This window comes from Hippopotamus amphibius, chromosome 1 (assembly GCF_030028045.1).
Source record: "Hippopotamus amphibius kiboko isolate mHipAmp2 chromosome 1, mHipAmp2.hap2, whole genome shotgun sequence".
NCBI lineage: Eukaryota > Metazoa > Chordata > Mammalia > Artiodactyla > Hippopotamidae > Hippopotamus > Hippopotamus amphibius.
The window spans coordinates 184,670,857-184,691,431 of NC_080186.1; the positions used below are offsets into that span (position 1 = coordinate 184,670,857).

The following is a 20,575-nucleotide window of genomic DNA, read 5'->3' on the forward strand; positions in this document are numbered from 1 at the left end:
TTCTGCCTCAGGGGAGAAGGATAGGCTTTTAAGTCATGATTATACCTGAAATATACAAATGTCTCAAAGCCAAAGAATCTAAGTCCACAACCAGTATTACCCCAGTCCCTCAGCAGTCAGAGGCACATCCTTAAAGTATGTTATGATTGAAGAAGAGCCCCAGCTCCAAGTGTTCTTCCCCATCAGGGCATCCTTTTGACTTTTCCAAAGTTCTGTTTTCAGTCAAAGCTCTCCCTTAACCCTTGGGCATTAGGTTCTTCATCTGTTAAAAAAAAAAAAAATAATGAACTTTGTGAGTGCTTAAATTCCTTCCAACCCTAAAATGATCTTGAGAATGTGCCATTTAATCACTGTACGTTTTCATTCACATCAATCAAGCCAGCGATTGAAGTTTGAAAACACCATGCAACAACATCATCTAGTGGAAAAAAGGAATACTCGTGATAATACCATCAAAATGAAATTTCACAAGGAGAAAGTAATTACGTAGAACATTCCAGGTAGTATTTAACTTTTTATACACTGTGGGCCTCTTGGAGATTCTCCCCCAAATGAAAAAAGTTACATATACCAAAATTCTGCATACAATTTCAGGGAACATATGGCCCTCTCCAGGCCAATATGCATCTCCAGTCATGCATGGGTCACAGTTTAAGAACCTCTACTGTTTACATTATTTCAACCATTGGGAAAATGAAAAATGATCTTATAATCATCAGGAATCAGTACATGCTATAACAGATCTATGTCTCCCTTTAAAAAGAAAATCTAACCTTAATTCAAACCTCCTTGTTATTGGGAGGGATACTTCACTGTATTAAGACTGGTGGGAGGCAGGGTTCCATCTTCCATGGCAGAAGAGGCCAGATCCTTCTGCTTCCTACTCTTTGACAGGAAGGGTACTTGCTTGACAAATCATTTGCTCCCACCAACTCTGATTCTTGAGAGGGTGTGGCAAAGATACAGGGGAGAATGGAAAAGTCACTGAAGAAAGAAGTGGGAATCTAGCATTGTCAGTGTCCAACAGCAGCAAAGCCGGGGTAAGATCCTGGACTGAGCTTTCCTTGGCTCTTACTCCGTCTACCCACTTCCCTGCCTATTTCCATATCTTTAATCCCATCAGCTCTCTAAACTGCTTGTTTTGACATCTTTCCAATAAATTCCTTTATGGCTTAAGTCAGAATGTGTTGCTTACAATTCAGTTACACCAAAGTTTTTGATTGATACACACACCAAATTCTTAGGGATGACCCAAAAGGTAACTTTCACTCATTGCAACATATTTTATCATTTACTTACCAGCACTTCTACTTATAACAAAAGACTGAAAACAAGATGGCTAATTAAAATTTCCGGAAGCCACATCTCTAAAGATGATCAAGTATTGACAGTGCATTACAGTATTATAGGCGGGTCTTATAGGCGCCCTTCTCTTATCTGATGACCCTATGTTTTGCTGTTTATGCAAGAAGTCATTTCTCATTTTGTTATTTTCCCCTACATTTCACACCAGAATTTGTTTAGTACAATCTCAAATACTCTTTACAACAAGACAAATATTCTATATATTTACATATTCACATAAGTGTTTCTGATGGTTAACTAGGATGAATTAAGAGAAGATGAAATGTTGTGAGAAAAAATAACTGTAACTATAGAATCGTTTTTTAAAAAACTGCTACACGAAGGGGAAAGAACCACCAACAGATTTGTATGTTTTTTAATCCCAAACAGAATAGGCCTAATTTTTAAAAGATTATTTCCCTGATTTAAAAATAAAATTGTTCACGAAACTTATTGTGATAATCACTTCAAGATGTATGTGAGTCAAATCATTATGCTGTACACCTTAAACTTATACAGTGCTATATGTCAATTATATCTCAATCAAACTGGGACAAAAAATAAATAAAATAAATTTTAAAAAACTTACCCAGGTATAGTTACGACCATTTCCATACCCAAATCATTCTGTTTAAGGAACTATACACTCCACTTGTAGCTAAGTGTACCTTAAAATACATAATAGAATTATTCATACCCTCTCATCTAATAATATCACACCTGTGTATCTGTCCTAATTAAATTATTTAAAACAATAAAATATTTGCAATAATACTATTCATAATAGGGAAAATAAATGAAATAATTTTATTCTAAAAAAAGAAATTATTGACTATTATACAGCTATTACTATGAATGAATCAGAAGTCTACAATACCTAGGAGGAAAATCATCATATAATTTTAAGTGAAAATAAATAAAATAAAATATTACACTGTACTATAAAAGAGACTAGGTAAAATTCATATTCAACAATGAATTTTTCTCATTGTTATTTTCTTTATTGCTCAGTAATTTCTTAAATATTTATTAAATGCCTACTAGACACTGGGCAAGAAACTCAGCATATAAATTTGAAAGATTCCCCACCTCCAAGGAATATCTGTGGACAGAGGAGAAGAAGGCTGACATGAAAACAATCATAAAAGTCTTCTATAAACACCTCTATCGCCAGGACAAGCAACCCCAAAAGTTTGGAAAACCATGAGGAAACAAAGAAACACCATGCAGGCAAAGGAGCAGGAAAAAAACCCACAAGACCAAATAAATGAAGAGGAAATAGGAAAAATGCCTGAAAAAGAATTTAGAGTAATGACAGTAAAAATGATACAAAATCTCGATAACAAAATAGAGAAAGTACAAGAAACAGTTCATAAGAACTCAGAAAAACAAACAGCAATGGATAACAAAATAACTGAAATTAAAAATACTCTAGATGCTATAACCAGCAGAATGACTGAGGCAGAAGAACGAATAAGTGAGTTGGAAGATAGAATGGGGGAAATAAACGCCACAGAGCAGGAAAAAGAAAAAAGAATCAAAAGAATAGAAGACAGTCTCAGAGACCTCAGTGATAACCTTAAACGTACCAACATTCGAATTATAGGCATCCCAGAAGAAGAAGAAAACAAGAAAGGGTCTGAGAAAATATTTGAAGAGGTTCTAGTGGAAAACTTCCCCAACATGGGAAAGGAAATAATTCACCAAGTCCAAGAAGCACAGAGAGACCCATACAGAATAAACCCAAGGAGAAATACACCAAGGCACATATTAATCAAACTAATGACAATTAAACACAAAGAAAAAATATTAAAAGCAGCAAGAGAAAAGCAACAAACAACATATAAGGGAAAACCCATCAGGATAACAGCTGACCTTTCTACAGAAACTCTGCAGGCCAGAAGGGAATGGCAGGATATACTGAAAGTCCTGAAAGAGAGAGACCTACAGCCAAGAATACTCTACCAAGCAAGAATCTCATTCAGATTTGAGGGAGAAATCAAAAGCTTTCCAGACAAGCAAAAGTGAAGAGAATTCAGCACCACCAAACCAGCCTTACAACAAGTGCTAAAGGAACTTCTCTAAGTAGGAAACACAAGAAAAGGAAAACACCTACAAATACAAACCCAAAACAATTCAGAAAATGGTAATTGGAACACACATGTCAATAATCACTTTAAATGTCAATGGATTAAATGCTCCAACCAAAAGACACAGACTGGCTGAATGGATACAAAAACAAGACCCTTCTAGATGCTGCCTACAAGAAACCCACTTCAGACCAAGGGATACATATAGACTGAAAGTAAAGGGATGGAAAAAGATATTCCATGCAAATGGAAGTCAAAAGAAAGCTGGAGTAGCAATACTCATATCAGACAAATTAGACTTGAAAGTAACGACTATTAAAAGAGACAAGGAAGGACACTACATAATGATCAAGGGATCCATTCAAGAAGAACATATCACAATGGTAAATATCTATGCCCCCAATATAGGAGCACCTCAATACATAAGGCAAATGCTAACAGCTATAAAAGGGGACATCGACAGGAACACAATAATAGTGGGAGACTTGAACACCCCACTTACATCAATGGACAGATCATCCAAACAGAAAATAAATAAAGACACACAAGCTTTAAATGACACATTAGACCATCTCGACTTAATTGATATTTATAGGACATTCCATCCAAAAATGACAGAATGCACCTTCTTCTCAAGTGCACATGGAACATTTTCCAGGATAGATCACATCTTGGGTCACAAATCAAACCTCAGCAAATTCAAGAAAATTGAAATCATATCAAGCATCTTCTCAGACCACAACGCCATGAGACTAGATATCAATGACAGGAAAAAAACTGCAAAAAATACAAATACATGGAGGCTAAACAATTCACTCTTAAACAACCAAGGAATCACTAAAGAAATCAAAGAGGAAATCAAAAAATATCAAGAAACAAATGACAACGAAAACACAACAACCCAAAACCTATGGGACGCAGCAAAAGCAGTTCTAAGAGGGAAGTTTATAGCAATACAGTCCTACCTTAAGAAACAAGAAAATTATCGAATAAACAACCTAACCTTACACCTCTAACAACTAGAGAAAGAAGAACAAAGAAACCCCAAAGTGAGCAGAAGGAAAGAAATCGTAAAGATCAGAGCAGAAATAAATGAAAAAGAAAGGAAAGAAACCATAAGAAAAATAAATAAAACTAAAAGTTGGTTCTTTGAGAAGATTAACAAAATTGATAAACCATTAGCCAGACTCATCAAGAAAAAAAGGGAGAAGATGCAAATCAACAGAATTAGAAATGAAAAAGGAGAAGTCACAACGGACACCTCAGAAATACAAAACATCATGAGAGACTACTACAAGCAACTATATGCCTATAAATTGGATAACCTGGAAGAAATGGATACATTCTTAGAAAAATACAGTCTTCCAAGACTGAACCAGGAAGAAATAGAAACCATGAACAGAGCAATCACAAGTACGGAAATTGAGGCAGTGATTAAAAATCTCCCAACACACAAAAGCCCAGGACCAGATGGGTTCATGGGCGAATTCTATCAAACATTTCGAGAAGAGCTAACACCTATCCTTCTCAAACTCTTCCAAAATATTGCAGAAGGCGGAGCACTCCCAAACTCATTCTACACAGCCACCATCACCCTGATACCAAAACCAGGCAAAGATGTCACAAAGAAAGAAAACTACAGACCAATATCACTGATGAATATAGATGCAAAAATCCTCAACAAAATACTAGCTAACAGACTCCAGCAGCACATTAAAAAAATCATACACCATGATCAAGTGGGGTTTATCCCTGGGATGCAAGGATTCTTCAATATACGCAAATCAATCAACATGATACATCATATCAACAAATTGAAGGATAAAAACCATATGATCATTTCAATAGATGCAGAAAAAGCTTTTGACAAAGTTCAACATCCATTTATGATCAAAGCTCTCCAGAAAATGGGCATAGAAGGAAATTACCTCAACATAATAAAAGCCATATATGACAAACCAAAAACCAACATCGTTCTCAATGGGGAAAAACTGGAAGAATTCCCTCTAAGAACAGGAACAAGACAAGGGTGTCCACTCTCACCACTATTATTCAACATAGTTTTGGAAGTTTTCGCCACAGCAATCAGAGAAGAAAAAGAAATCAAAGGAATCCAAATTGGAAAAGAAGAAGTAAAACTGTCTCTCTTTGCAGATGACATGATATTATATATAGAAAACCCTAAAGACTCTACCAGAAAACTGCTAGCACTCATTGATGAGTTTAGTAAAGTAGCAGGATACAAAATTAATGCATGGAAATCTCTTGCATTCCTATACACTAACAACAGAAGAGCAGAAAGAGAAATTAAGAAAACTCTCCCATGCAGCATTGCAACAAAAAGAATAAAATACCTAGGAATAAACCTGCCTAAGGAGGCAAAAGATCTGTATGCAGAAAACTTTAACACATTGATGAAAGAAATCAAAGATGACACAAACAGATGGAGGGACATACCATGTTCCTGGATTGGAAGAATCAACATCGTGAAAATGTCTGTACTACCCAAAGCAATTTACAGATTCAATGCAATCCCGATCAAATTACCAATGGCATTTTTCACAGAACTAGAGCAAGAAATCTTACGATTTGTATGGAAACGCAAAAGACCCCAAATAGCCAAAGCCATCTTGAGAAGGAAACATGGAGTTGGTGGAATCAGGCTTCCTGACTTCAAACTATACTACAAGGCCATAGTGATCAAGACAGTATGGTACTGGCACAAAAATAGAAAGGACAATCAATGGAATAGAATAGAGAACTCAGAAGTAAGCCCAAACACATATGGGCACCTTATCTTTGACAAAGGAGGCACGAGTATACAATGGAAAAAAGAGAGCCTCTTCAATAAGTGGTGCTGGGAAAATTGGACAGCAACATGTAAAAGAATGAAATTAGAACACTTCCTAACACCATACACAAAAATAAACTCCAAATGAATTAAAGACCTACATGTAAGGCCAGACACGATAAAACTCCTAGAGGAAAACATAGGCAGAACACTCTATGACATCCATCAAAGCAAGATCCTTTTTGACCCACCTCCTAGAATCAGGGAAATAAAATCAAGAATAAACGAATGGGACCTCATGAAACTTAAAAGCTTTTGCACAGCAAAAGAAACCACAAACAAGACTAAAAGGCAACCCTCAGAATGGGAAAAAATAATTGCCTATGAAACAACGGACAAAGGATTAACCTCCAAAATATACAAGCAGCTCATGAAGCTTAACACCAAAAAAGCAAATAACCCAATCCACAAATGGGCAGAAGACCTAAATAGACATTTCTCCAAAGAAGACATACAGATGGCCAACACACACATGAAAAGCTGCTCAACATCACTAATCATCAGAGAAATGCAAGTCAAAGTCACAATGAGGTATCACCTCACACCCGTCAGAATGGCCATCATCACAAAGTCTGGAAACCACAAATGTTGGAGAGGGTGTGGAGAAAAGGGAACTCTCCTGCACTGTTGGTGGGACTGTAAGTTGGTACAGCCACTGTGGAAAACCATTTGGAGGTTCCTTAAAAAACTACAAATAGAACTACCATATGATCCAGTAATCCCACTCCTGGGCATATACCCAAAGAAAACCATAATCCCAAAAGAAACATGTACCATAATGTTTATTGCAGCACTATTTACAATAGCCAGGACATGGAAGCAACCTAAATGCCCATCAACAGATGAATGAATAAAGAAGATGTGGCATATATATACAATGGAATATTACTCAGCTATAAAAAGGGATGAGATGGAGCTATATGTCATGAGGTGGATAGACCTAGAGTCTGTCATACAGAGTGAAGTAAGTCAGAAAGAGAAAGACAAATATTGTATGCTAACTCACATATACGGAATCTAAAAATGGTACTGATGAACTCAGTGACAAGAACAAGGACACAGATGCAGTGAATGGACTGGAGAACTTGAGGTTTGGGAGGGGGCAGGGGGTGAAGGGGAAGCTGAGACAAAGCGAGAGAGTAGCACGGACACATATATAGTACCAACTGTTAAATAGCCAGTGGGAAGTTGTTGTATAACAAAGGGAGTCCAACTCCAGGATGGAAGATGCCTTAGAGGACTGGGGTGGAGAGGGTGGGGGAGACTCGAGGGAGGGTGGGGGGGGAGTCAAGGGAGGGAGGGAATACAGGGATATGTGTATAAAAACAAATGATTGAACCTGATGTACCCCCCCAAAAAAATAAAATAAAATAAAATAAAATAAAAAAAAAAAAAAGAAAAGTAATATCCCATCAGGTAGTTTGAACAGATACTACCATACCCATTGTTTCCCTAAAATCTTAGTATGCTTCGAAAATGAATATAGACATACATGAGAAAAGAGGGCAGATTCCTATAAGTTGTAAGGACTTCAGTGTAAACTCTCAACAAGTCATGAAGCTAATAGAGGAGTAAAAATATATTAACTTTTAACCATATAGTGATATTAAGGTTTCTTTTAAACAAAAATAAAGGGTTCTTTTAAAATACAGTTAAGAAAATATTAGAAATATTGTTCAAAAGGAAACTGAAGATTAGCAAAAGGAAAAATAATCACCCAAATTCTGAAATCAGTGTTTACAATGCCATCATTTGGGGTATATTTCTTTATAACTGTAGTTTATCCTCAGTCTGTATTGTTAAAGAGAAGTGATCATTGATCAACACATACCGCTATAATCAATAAAATTTGCTCTGAATTTTCATTTCCTAGACAAGAAGACACATTAGCAAAAGAATTCATAGAGTGGCTTCCTCATATATTTAAAAGGCAAAGTTCATTGTGATCATGCTAACATGTATGTACCATAGATAAGGCGGAGCAAATGTGTGCATCCAGGTGTGACTGGTTAAGACAGAGTCCACTGTCATCAGCAAAGATTCTTCAGTTAGGTCCAGTGAGTCTGGCACATCAGTGTTATTCAAGCTTTATGGTCATTATCAGCATAAGATGTGCATCACTCCTAATTTGCAGATGTTATTCAGCTTTAGCTGGTTAAAACCAGTTTTAGTGTGTTAGAATACCTGATTTTGATACCTTTTAGGCAACTGCTACTGCATGTAGAAAGTCCTTCAACTGTCCTTGATTTCCTATATTGATAAATGGAAGATGGATGCAAAAACATATGCAAATTATCAGGTTTACAGTTGTATCACTGTCTTGGTGTTGGGTGCCTATCTCACACAATTCCATTGTCCTTATTAGAGTCACTTCAATCTTTTGATATAGAATCATCTAATTTGTAAATGTACGGGAAGTTAAGTGTGCATCAACATTTTAAACACCGATAAAATTGACAAGAGCAATAATTATGAAAAAAGATAGAGATAACATAACTAATACTTGCAGAGCAAATCTCTCAATCAGCTAATCCATGAAACTAAATCTCATGGTTCTACTTGTCCCACCTTGACCATTTTCATTTTTTCCCCCTAATGTTAACATCTAGCATAACCATACTATATTCTTCAAAATAAAATATTAATATTAGTACAACATTGTTAACTAAACTGCAGATTTTATTTGGATTTCACAAAGTTTTCTACTAATGTATTTTTTATTGTCCCAGTTCTAAACCAAGATACCACATTTCTTTTAGTTATCATGCTTCCTTATTCTCTTCCAGTTTCTGACAGTTCCTGAGTCTCTGTTTGTTTTTCATGGCTTTGACACTTTTGAAGAGCACTAATCGGGTTGTAGAATCTCCTTCAGTTGGAATTCGTCTGATATTTTCACATGTTTAAACTGGGGTTATGAATTTGCAGGAAAATTATCACAAAGGCAAAGTGCTCTTCTCCTTACTTCATACCACAGGATACATGACATTAACATCACTTACTGACAACACTACTTTTGATCATTTGGTTAAGGTAGTGTCTGCCAAGCTTCTTCCTGTAACCTTTCTATTGTCCCTTCCCATACACACCTTAAAGTTTACCATGTTAATCGTCTCTACAGCAACTATTGCTGTGCTACTCTAATGGTGTTTTCTGTTTCCTTTATTCCTTGTATACTTATTATCTGGAATTTTTCTGTAAGAAAGATGTGTCCGTTCATTCTCATTTGTTTATTTAAATATTATATATATCAGTATGAACTCATGGGTACTTATTTGATTCTTTGTGTTATAATCTAATACATTATTGTGTTTCCCGTATTATTCCAACTTTAACCATTGGGAGCTCTTTCAGGATGACTCCTTGGTTCCTTTATCCTTTATACATGTCCCTATATTTTGTTTTATTATTGTTTGTTTATGAGTGTGTGTCTGTGTGTAAACACTTCCTTACTTTTATGGAATTATAAGCATTTGACCTGTTTTTGACTTGTCATGAGGCATTTGTTCTAGTGCAGCTAAACATGTTAGCTACCAAGCAAATGCCACATGTTCTGCTAGTGAATAAACTAAAGCAATTTTATTGTCTACCAACATAGCAGCCAGCAAATTAAGGTTCTTTTGCTGAGCTTGTATTGCAGCAACACTTTTATTTGCAGTGATGTTATGGTAATAAAAAATATTTTGTATAAAAAAAAAAGAAAACAATCATAAAGCATTTACAGTATATGATAATTACTATAATTAAAATATGCAAAACAGTGAGGAAAAAATTATGTCAATACCTAGGAGTGGAATGTGGTAAGTGTATGTTTAACTTTTTAAGAACATGCCAAACTATTTTCTAAAGTGGTTGTATCGTTTTACATCAGAGTGAGAAACCAATTTCTCCACATCCTTGTCAACACTTGCATGGCCAGTCTTTACCATTTTAGCCATTCTAGTAGATACATAATTGTATCTCATTGCAGTTTTAAATTCCTAATGACTAATGGTATTGAGCATTTTTTTCATGTGCTTATTTGCCTTCTGTGTATCTTCTTTGGTGAACTATCTGTTCAAATGACCCAATTTTTAAATTGGGTTGTTTTTTTTTTTATTATAGAGTTTGGAGACTTTTTTAAGTGTTCTGGATACCAGTCCTTTATTAAATATATGTCTTCCAAATATTTTCTCATGGTCTACAACTTGTGTTTTCATTCTCTTAATAGTGTCTTTTAAAGAAGAGAAGTTTTAAATTTTGATGAAGCCAAATTTATCCTTTTGTTCTTTTAGAGATAGTGGATCTAAGAAATCTCTGCAAACCCAAGAAAGATTTTCTCCTGTTTTTCTTCTAGAAGTTCTACAGTTTTAGCTCTTATATTTTAAGCTTATGATCCATTAGGAGTTAATTTTTATATATTATGTGAGATATGGATCTAAGATCATTATTTTGTATATGGATAGCCAATTATTCCATCACATTTATTGAAAGGGCCATACTTCCTCCACCATATTGCCTTTGTGCCCCTGTTTAAAAAAAAAAAAAAAATCAGTTATCCCTAGATGCTGGGTTTACATCTGGACTCTCTATTATGTTCCAACAATCTACCTGTCTATCTGCATGCCAATACCAAGATCTTTTTGTACTACATCTTTTTATGAGTCTTAAAATCAGGTACTGTAGGCCTTCTAAAGTTGTTCCTTTTCAGAGTTATCTTGACTGCTCTAGATCCTTTGCATGCCACGTGAATTTTGTCAATATCTACAAAAAAGGCTTATGAGATTTTGATTGGGATTTTGTTAAATAAAAAAATTTTGAAGAGATCTGACATCTTAACAATACTTAGTCTTCCAACCCATGAACAAAGTTAAGCTACAATTTGTTTTTTTAGGTCTTCTTTCTCTCAGCAATATTTTGTACTTTTCAGTGTACAAGTTTTTCCACATCTCTTGTCAGTTATTCCTAGGTATTTGATATTTTTAATGTTGTTATAAATGGTATTTCTTTTAATTTACAATTGTTTGTTGCTAGTACATAGAAATACACTTCTTTGATACTGACCTTTGATCCTGCAGCCTCGTTAAACTCACTAATTAAGTTCTAGTAGCTTTTGGTAGTGGGCAGCTAATAATTTTGCCTTCCCCAGAATCCTTATCCTGGTAACATTACTTTGATATTCCTTTAGAGAACCATTTCTCTTCTATTCTTGGTCCATGTGTTTGGAGTGAATATTTGAAACAGATTTGGCCAATTAGCATAGTGATTGGTGTAGAGATAAGCACATGACCAATTGATCCAATGGGACTCAATCCTGGAGCTTATAAGGAAACTAGTGAGAAAACATTGCTTTTTCTAGCTGGTTTGAAGTAGGACGTTACTCATTTCTAATTTAAGTCCATTGTGGTTAGAAAACAAACTTTGATGACTTGAATCATTTTTAAATGTATTGAGATTTTTCAAAAATAGAATTATCATATAATCCAGCAATCCCACTTCTGGATATATTCAAAAGAACTGAAATCAGGATCTCAAAGACATATGTGTGCTCCGTGTTTACTGTATCATTATTCACAATAGCCAAGATACAGAACAACTTAAATGTCTATCAACAGATGAATGGATAAAGAAAATGTGGTACATACCTACAATGAAAAATATTACTCAGCCTAGAAAAAGAAGGAAACGCTACCAAACACAACACCATGAGTGAACCTGGAAAACATGCTAAGTAAAATAAATCAGTAACATGGGGGCAAATACTGCATCATTCCACTCTATGAGGTATCTAAGTAGTCAAAATCATAGAGACAGAGAATACAATAATGGTTGCCAGGGACTAGGGGGAGTGGGAAATAGAGATGAATAAGCTCTACAAATCTGCTGTACAACACTTGTGTCTATAGTTAACATCACTGTATTGTGCACTTAAAAATTTGTTGAGGGTAGACCTCATGTTAAATGCTCTTACCACAATCAAAAATAAATTAATAAACGTGTTGAGATTTGTATCATGGCCCACAAACTGGTTTATCATGATAATGTTCTGTGTGCACTTGAAAAGAGTGTATATTCTGCTGCTGTTTGGTGGCAGGTGCTATAAATGTTAATTAGGTCAAGTTGATTGATAGTGTTCTTCAAGTCTACAATATATTTGCTGATTTTTTGCCTACTTCATCTATCAATTATTGAGAGAGAGGTATTGAAATCTGACAATACTGTGAACTTATCCTTTCCGTTCTATCAACTTTGACTTAAGCATTTTGAAGTTCTTTTAATTAGGTACCTAACTATTTAGGATTATGTCAATTGATCCTTTTATTATTACTGTCTTTATCTCTGGTTTATAATCTTTGCTTGGAATTCTACTGCCATTCTAGTTTTTTGTTTGTTTGTTTTACTAATAGTAGCATGGCATAATTTCTTGCATTTTTAAAAACTTTTAACCTATTTGTGTCTTCATATTTAAAGTATATTTCTTGTAGGCATCATGTAACTGAGTTTTGAATTTTTACCCAGTCTGACAAGCTCTCCCTTTTAACTGGGATTTTTAGACATTAATATGATTATTGATTATGTTAGGTTTGAGTCTATCATCTCAATATTTGTTTTGTATTTATTTTGTTTCTATTTGCTATTTCCATTTGTTATTTCTTTTTTCTCTTTTCTGCCTTCTTTTGAATTTTTATAAGTCTGGCTAGTGGGAACAGATACTATTGATATCACTAGCCCTTTATATGCACCAGGCACTAGTCCCTTTATTTTTTATTTTTTATTTTTTTGTTGAATATAATTGACACATAACATTGTATTAGTTTCAGGTATACAACATAATTTGATATATGTATATATATTTTGAAATGATTACCACAATATTTATTTAACATTCATCACCACATTTTTTTTTCTTGTAATGGAATTTTTAAGATTTACTCTCTTAGCTACTTTCAAATATACAATAAGGTATTGTTAACTATAGTCACCATGCTGTACATTACATCCCCAGGACTTATCTTATACCTAGAAGTTTATATTAATATCTCTTCATCTCAGTGACTCATTTCTCCCAACCCTACCCCACACACATACCATGCCTTTGGTAAACACAAATCTGTTCTTTGAATTCGAGTTCGTTTTTTTCTTTAGTTCATTTTTTCCATATGTGAGCAATCATACAGTGTTTGTCTTTCTTTAACTTAGCATAATGCCCTTAAGGTCTATGCATGTTGTCACAAATGGCAAGGTTTTTTTTTTTAATGGCTGAATAATATTCCATTGTGTGTGTGCATGTGTATCACAATTTCTTTATCCATTCATCCATCAAGGGACTCAGGTTATTTCCATGGCTTGGCTATTGTAAATAATGCTGCAATGAAAATGGACATGCAGATATCCTTTTAAATTAGTGTTTTCATTATTTTCAGATAAATACTCAGAAGTGGAATTGCTGGATTATATGATAGGCCTATTTCTAATTTTTCGAGCAATCTTCATTGTTTTCTCTAAAGGCTGCACCAATTAACATTCCCACCAACAATGTACATCCTTGCCAACATTTGTTATTTCTTGTCTTTTGATAGCCATTTTAACAGGTGTGAGGTGGTACCTCATTGTGGTTTTGATTTTCATTTCTCTTGTGATTAGTGATGTTAAGCATTTTTTCATGTATCTGTTGGCGATCTGTATGTCTTCTTTGGAAAAATGTCTATTCATATCTGCCCATTTTTTAATCAGATTATTTGTGTTTTGCTACTGATTTATATGTTCTTTATACTTTTTGGATATTCCCTTTAATCCTTTCAGATGGTTCCTTTCCTGATCTCAGGTAGTTTCTGCACATGCATGTACTGATCAGCACTCTGACGAGTATTCCAGGGAGACCACTGGCAGATCCCTGAGATTCACCTACAGTTCTACTCTGTCTGCTATTCTGTTCCATGGACACTAGCTGCTTTGGTTTCCCCAGTCTAACTTCTGTCTCCTTAACTCAGGAACCCTCAACTTCCGCTTTAGTTCCCCTCCCTATGCCACAGCCTGGAAAATCTCTGAGGCAGTAAGCTTGGGCAATTGTAGGACTCACCTTGTTTGTTTCCTATGTCTCAGGGATTACTGTCCTTCACCTAATATCCCATGTCTTGAAAACTGAAGCTTCATGTATTTTGTCTTTTTTTTTTTTTTTGATGTTGTTTCAGGAAAAAAAGTAAATACGGTCCATGTTACTCCCCATCTTGGTTAGAAGTGCATGTCTTCACTACCCAATTTTTAAAAATTACTCCAGGACTTCCCTGGTGGCACAGTTGTTAAGAATCCTCCTGCCAATGCAGGGGACACAGGTTTGATCCTTGGTCTGGGAAGATCCCACATGCTACAAAGCAACTAAGCCCATGGGCCACAACTACTGATCCTGTGCCCTAGAGCCTGCAAGCCACAACTATTGAGCCAGCATGCTTCAACTACTGAAGCCCACGTGCCTAGAGCCTGTGCTCCACAACAAGAGAAGCCACCACAATGAGAAGCCTGTGCACCGCAATGAAGAGTAACCCCTGCTCTCTGCAACTAGAGAAAGCCCATGTGCAGCAACAAAGACCCAACACAGACAATCAATCAATAAAATTTATTTTAAAAAGTAAAAATAAATAAAAATTACTCTAAAACACCAATAATCGAGACTTCAGTATTGGTGAAGGGACAGATACATAAATCAATGGGACATAATAAAGAGTCCAGAAATAGAGCCAAAGAAATATGAAAACTGATTTTTGTCAAAGGTGCAAAGACAATTCAATAAAGGTACAATCTTCAACAATGGTGTTGGAACCATTCAACATTCATATGCATTAAAAATGAACCTCAAACTAAAAATGGAACTACCATATGATCCAGTAATCCCACTACTGGGCATATACCCAGAGAAAACCATAATCCAAAAAGAAACATGTACTATACTGTTCATTGCAGCATTATTTACAATAGGCAGGACATGGAAGCAACCGAAATGCCCATTGACAGAGGAATGGATAAAGAAGATGTGGCACATATACACAATGGAATATTACTCAGCCATAAAGAGGAATGAAATTGAACTATATGTAATGAGGTGGATAGACCTAGAGACTGTCATACAGAGCGAAGTAAGCCAGAAAGAGAAAAACAAATACTGTATGCTAACTCATATATATGGAATCTAAAAAAATGGTACTGATGAACCCAGTGACAGGTTAAGAATAAAGATGCAGATGCAAAGAATGGACTGGAGGACATGGGGATTGGGGGGGCAAGGAGGGTGAAGGGGAAGCTGGGACGAAGTGAGAGAGTAGCACAGACATATGTACACTACCAACTATGGAATGGATAGCTAGAGGGAAGTTGCTGTATAACAAAGGGAGATTGACTTGATGATGGGTGATGCCTTAGAGCGCCAGGACAGGGAGGGTGGGAGGGAGTCGCAGGAGGGAGGGGATATGGGGATATATGTATGGATACAGCTGATTCACTTTGGTGTACCTCAAAAACTGGTACATGATTGTAAAGCAATTATATTCCAATAAAGAGCTTAAAATATAATTAAAATTAAATTAAATTAAATGTGAAAAAAAAAATGAACCTCAACCTAAATATCACAACTCGTACAAAAATTAACCCAAAATGGATCATGAATCTAAATATAAACATAAAACTATAGAACTTTTAGAAGGAAACACAGGAGAAAATCTTCATGACTAAAGATTAGGCAAAAGACATCTCAAATAAGACACCTACATCATGATTCAGAAAAGAGAAAAACTGATAAGTTGTAGTTCATCAAAATTTAAAAATACAAAAAATACTGTTAAGAGAATTAAAAAACAAGCTACAGATAGAGAAAAAAAATTATTAATCACATATCTGACAAAGAACTTGTATTCTGAAAATAGAATGAAATCTCCAAACTCAACAGTAAGAAAACAATTTAATTTTTAAATGGTCAGAACACTTGGCCAAACACTTCACCAAAGAGGATATATGAATGACTGCTAGAGGCTGAATGCTTATGTGCCCCCAAAATTCTTATGTTGAAATTCTAATGCCCAATGTGATGATATTAGGAGGCCTTCTGTGGTCTTCAGCAGGTGATTAGGCGATGAGGGCTGAGCCCTTATGAATGGGATTAGTGCCTTTATAAAAGAGGCCCCAGAGAGCTTGCTCATCCCATTCTACCATGTGAAGACACAGTAAGAAGTCAGCAGCCTGCAACCAGAAAGAGGGCTTGCACCCAAACTCAACGATGTTGGCACCTTGATCTTAGCCTTCCAGCCTCCAGAACTGTAAGAAATAAATTTTGGTTGTTTACAAGCTACACAGTTTGCAGTATTTTGTTATAGCAGCTTAAACAGACTAAGAGAGCACATGAAAAGATGGTCAACATTAATAGCGATTAGAGAGATACTTAAAATGATGATCAGATACTACTGCACATCTAATTGAAAGGTGAAAATAAAATATGCTAGCAATAGTTAAGTGCTGTCAAGTATGTGGAGCAACAAGGAACTCTAAGACATTAGTGGTAGGGATACAAAATGGTATAGCAACTCTGGAAAACAGTTTGGTAGTTTCTTATAAAATAAAGCATACAGTTACAGTATGACCCAGCAATCTCAGTCCTAGGTATTTACTGAAGAAATGGAAACATTATTTCTACACAAAATACTGTACACAAATGTTTAGCTGTTCTACTTATAATCACACAGAAAAAATGGAATACAACCTAAATATCCTTCAACAAGTAAATGATTAAAAAAAACAAAACATGGCACATTCTGTACAATGGAACACTACTAGCAATAAAAAGAAATGAACTTTGATATATACAACTTGGATCACTCTTAAAGGCATTATGATGAGTGAAAGAAACCAGACCCAAAAGGTTACACACTGTATGATTTATTTATATGATATTCTCAAAAGGAGAAAACTAGAATGACAGAGAACAGAAGACCAATGGCTGGCAGGGGTTAAGGGTGAGAGGAGTATATAACTATAAATGGATAGCATGAGGAGTTTTGGAGGTGATGGAACTGTATCCTGATTGTGGCGGAAGTTACATAAATCTGTACATGTGTTAAAATTCATAGAGCTACACATTTAAGAGAAATTTGATTTTACTGTTTATTCACTGTAAAAATTAAATAAATTAAAAAAAAAAACAACTTTATAGTAAACCTAACACTAAATGATGGGACAACTAGTTGGCCAAACAGATATTCTGAGAAGAACATTCCAGGCAGAGTGAATAGCTAAAACTAGTCTCTGATGCTGGAAGGTGCCTGGTATATTAAGGAATAGTGAGGTCAATGTGGCTAAAGTGCAATGAACAGAGGAGAAGAGCAGAGGAGAGAAGGTCAAAGATGTAATGGGGAAGCTGATCATAAAAGGTATTTATACCATTATAAGGACTCTGGCTTTGAGTGCAATGGGGAGCCACTGAAGCATTTTGAGCTGTTGCTCAAAATTTTTAAAGGACCACTGATTTCTGTGTTGAAAATAGATTGGTGGCATGTTGGAAGAGGTAGAAAAGGGAAGACGTTTCAGGAATGATGGTGGCTCAGTCCAGAGTAGTTGCGACACATGTGGTAAGAAATAGTTGGAGTCTAGATATATTTTGAAGGTGAACCCAAGAGAATTTTCTAATGGATTGGATTGAGAGAAATAAAGGAATCATAGATGACTCCAAGTTTCCTGGCCTGAAAAACCAAAAGAATGAAACTAGCATTAATTGAAAATAGGGGAGATTTAAGTGGAACAGATTGTGAGGAAAGAATTGTAGTTCAATTCTAAATACACAGAATTTGAGATTTTATTAGACAGCCAAGTAGAAATTCATATTTGACTAGAAAGACCACGATGTATCCAATGGCCTTGGCTATACTGACTGCACTGTGTGGTCCTCTGGGTAGAGAGGAATCATGGAGAAATCAGGAGCACAGTGAGGATCTGTGCTATGGGAAGCTCATTCAGACTGAGAGGTGTGGTCACTTGTGAATTATGTGTCCAGGTTTTCACCCTGGTGTTGATTCAGAGTGAAGTTCATTTGAGTTATTCCTCAACACTGTCTCTGTCTCAGGATATAAGATTTTAAATAGTGAAGAATGAATCTCTGAGGACAAATTCTTAAATGATCATGTCTTTTCTTGAAGTACTCATTTGAGATAATTCTTTCCTTACTGTCTATCTTTGCTGTAATTGGTAGAGTGAAGCTGGGTTGTTCAGTGGATACAATGGCACAGTACCATAATGCAATGTCCTGAGAACAGAAGGTGGATGGCTACATATCCCATTAATAATCAAAAGATTTTATATTAAAAACATGTCTTGGGATTTTTCCCAACCCCTTATCATAATAAGGCAAATTTTTTTCTAGGGGGACGTACTGATATGAGGCCACCACCTTATACTGCAATTTAGTATTCTTCAAAGTGTATGAAATTCATTACTATCTCAAGGGATATTGTTGATCGTTGCTACCTTAGTCCTATTATATAGTGTCAAAAATAACAAAATCTAAACGATTTAACAGAATTTCATTTAATAAGTATGTTTAAAGTTCACCTCTTCCAAAAAACAGCATTTTAATTACATTCAAATTGTGTTCATCTTAAATATCAACAAACTCATCATTTACATACAGGGATAAATATTAGAAAATAGATGGAAATTAAGACAAGTTCTATTTTTTAGAAGTTCTTACCTCCAAATTAGAACACTGTGAACTGCTAAATATGTACCTAAACAAAATGTATCCATTATCAGAAAACCACAACTTGCTCTAATAGGAAAAGATCTGTAATACACATAGAGTGGAACATAATTCACATAGGCTTAATTTACAGGTATGTTTCAAAGTATAAAACAAACAAAAACCCAGTAACTACAAATATAGGCAAAAGTCACAGCCGACATTTTAAACAAATGCACGAACATATAATGCTTTCCCAGAGAAAGTAGACTTCCTAAGAATTGATGCTAACCCTTGATTTTTCACTTCTTTGTTCTCAAATAAAGAAGCAGAGGACTTAGAGTTTTCTTTTTGTCTTTAAATTAGATTCATGTTGGTTTTTTGTTGCATAGCAATAACCCAACTGCATCATGAGAAGTGTTATCAAATCTGTTCTATTTAGAACCCAGTAACCAAGACATTTCTTTCATTTCTCCCTGAACCTCCATTTCCCTTCAGAAAGCTTCTAAGGAAATTTTATAGACAATTGTGGTGAAGAGATCAAACCAAATAACTCGGAGATGTGAAAGAAATGAGAGTTGGCACTAAAGTGGGTTCACAAAAAGTTACCCTCCATTTATTAAACCACAAATGCAAAAAAAAAGAGAAATCTTATCCGGAAGCATAAGTAAAATGAAAAGTACTAGAAAACAAATAGAAGGCATTTAAAATTGTGGTGTTTGGGAGCTTTAGTTTGGAAGACATACAGAAACCAAGCTACACTATTAAAAACATTTTTTTCAACTTGTATAAACTGCTTAAATTTTTAACTTGTCTAAATCAAATTTCTCTAGCCAAAACAAAGAGGTTATAATCCCTGTTTTTATATCAGACCTGTGTGACGATTGTAACGTAGGAGAAAAGAAGGTTTGGGACACACCAGGTTAAAAGAGGTAGCACTAGGAATAAAACTAAGCACTTAATCTGATCTGATCAAAGTCAGGGAGGAATTCTTTCTTTCTTCAGTTTTTACTGCAGTTCATAGTTGCAGAAAAAGAACATTTTTCCTTTTCTTAATGTGCCTCAGGTAAAAATGGCAGAATGAATAGTCCTTAATCAGCACACAGTGTTTTTTTAAAAGGGACATTTTTAGATTTTGGTCATTCGCTTTTCTTTGCTTGTTTTTTAATGATAAATCTTTAGAGTTGACTCTTCTAAAATGGTGCTCAGATGGACAGATATAATCAGACCTTTCTTAAAAAAAAGCAATTTACTTTGCATTTAAAAAAATCACCAATAAGAGTTCTAAGTCAGTATTTCAAACAAATGAAACGTTTAACTTCAAATTAAGTACGTTTAACTGCTGTTGTGTTAAATATGAAACTACTGTTTCATTCAATTGTAAACATATTAACAAACATATAATCATTCCCTGTGATCACTATAAAAATTAAATTATCCCTTTCTCTTTTATATGAAGATGGTGGTTCTAAAGCAACACTTTCAACCAGAAAAGCCCATTCATAATACACAACTCCATCTCAGCTTCTAGAAGTCAGTGCATTCAGTGGTTATAAGTAGGCATGATGTTCTTCTGAAGCTAAGACTTCTGGAAGGGTTAAA

The 20,575-nt window shown here is 35.1% G+C and overlaps 1 protein-coding gene across 4 annotated transcripts in view; it reads right to left on the minus strand.

Moving 5' to 3' along the window:
• Nucleotides 1-10,043: 10,043 nt before the first annotated feature.
• YTHDC2 (YTH N6-methyladenosine RNA binding protein C2) overlaps nt 10,044-20,575 on the minus strand; it is an 80,525-nt gene continuing 69,993 nt past the window's right edge. For 3 of the 4 annotated variants that reach the window (XM_057737234.1, XM_057737230.1, XM_057737252.1), the window contains one exon: nt 10,046-20,561. The gene's annotated coding sequence lies outside the window, so the exon portion shown is untranslated. Of the gene's footprint in view, nt 20,562-20,575 lie in introns of all 4 variants that reach the window. The other variant, XM_057737243.1, reaches the window with a different exon arrangement.